We start from the raw sequence: 1,870 nt of genomic DNA, 5'->3' as shown, positions 1-1,870 counted from the left end.
ATGTGCTGCTGGTAGTGAAGCAGTGATGTGCTGCTGTCAGCGAAGCAGTGCTGTGCTGCTGTCAGCGAGACAGGGATGTGCTGCTGTCAGCGAGGCAGGGATGTGCTGCTGTCAGCGAAGCAGGGATGTGCTGCTGTCAGCGAAGCAGGGATGTGCTGCTGTCAGCGAAGCAGGGATGTGCTGCTGTCAGCGAGGCAGGGATGTGCTGCTGTCAGCGAGGCAGGGATGTGCTGCTGTCAGCGAGGCAGGGATGTGCTGCTATAAGTGAGGTAGGGATGTGCTGCTGTCATTGAAGCAGGAATGTGCTGCTGCAGTGAGGCAGAGATATGCAGCCCACTATCTCCCTATCACCCCTGCCTGAGTCACACACTTTCCCTGTCACCCCTGCCTCAGTTACCCACTATCTCCCAGTCACCGCTGCCTCAGTCAACCACTATATCTGCGATCCCTGCCTCAGTCACCCACTATACCAGTCACCCCTGCTTTAGTCACCCACTGTCACCCTATCACCCCTGCTTCAGTCACCCACTATCCCTGTCAACCCTGCCTCAGTCACCCACTATCTCCCAGTCACCCCTGCCTCAGTCAGCCACTATCCCTGTCACCCCTGCCTCAGTCTCTTACTGTCCCTGTCACCCCTGCCACAGTCATCCACTATCTCCCTATCACCCCTGCCTTAGTCATTTATTATACCTGTCACCCACTTTCTTCCCATACTTACCCAACCCCTTCCTATCACCCCTCCCTCAGTAACCCACTATCTCCCTGTCACCCACTATCTCCCAGTCACCCCGGCCTCAGTCACCCACTATCTCCCACTCATACATGCTTCAGTCACCCACTATCTCCCAGTCATCCCTGCCTCAGTCACCTACTGACACCAGTGCAGACATTTCTGCTGCGGCCTCTCCACTCTCCAGCGTGAACGTCCTGACGACTGAGGAAATCCGCTTCCTAGTTGAGGACTCCGGGAATGAACACTGCCGATATTGCTGTCAGATGACTTTCTACCCAACGGAGGATTTTTGATACTTCCAGCTTTGCCATGCAGTTTCGAGTGCCGCCTTGATGATTTGTGTACACTACCGTGGTGGCGTTGTCAGATTGTACTTGAACAGGCCTGTTCTGTACTAGAGGCAGGGACAGTGTCAATTAATTGAACACTGCCTGCAATTCCAGAATGTATATCAGGAGGAGAGATTCCTCCCTGGTCCACCGACCCTGGAGAAAGTGTTGCTCCAACACCATGGCCCAGCCCAAAAGACTGGCATCCATTGTCAGGAGGACACAGTTGGAGATCCAGAAGGGATGGCCCCTGCTCAACTGTTGGTCCTGTAGCCACCAGCTCAGTGTCAGACGAACCTCCGGAGTCAAGGAGATCATTTGAGACATCATCCGATGAGGCAGGCCGTCCCACTTGGAGAGGATTAACCTCTGCAGAGGGCGGTAATGAAATTGAGCGTACTCTACCATATCGAAAGCCGACACCATGAGGTCTAGTACTTGCATCGCCGTGTGTATCAACACTCTTGGGCGAGAGAGGACGATACTGTCCTGAATTTTCAGGACTTTCTCTGGAGACAGAAACAATTGTTGGCTGTGTGTGTCCAGCAGTGCCCCTAGGTGCACAATGTTCCGAGCAGGGACCAGCGAGGACTTTTTTCAGTTGATGAGCCACCCGTGGACTTTTAGGAATTGGACCGCCAGTTCCAGATAACTGTGGAGAACCTCTTGGGAGTTCACCAGGATCAGCAAGTCGTCCAGATTTGGCAGGATCCTGATTCTCTGATGGTGAAGGGTCGTCATCACGGCCATGACCTTGGTGAATATCCGAGGTGCCGTGGCCAAACCAGAAGGCAGGACTTGAAAT

Source organism: Pseudophryne corroboree, unplaced genomic scaffold (assembly GCF_028390025.1).
Source record: "Pseudophryne corroboree isolate aPseCor3 unplaced genomic scaffold, aPseCor3.hap2 scaffold_280, whole genome shotgun sequence".
NCBI classification, from domain to species: Eukaryota; Metazoa; Chordata; class Amphibia; order Anura; family Myobatrachidae; genus Pseudophryne; species Pseudophryne corroboree.
This window is presented reverse-complemented; position numbering follows the sequence as displayed.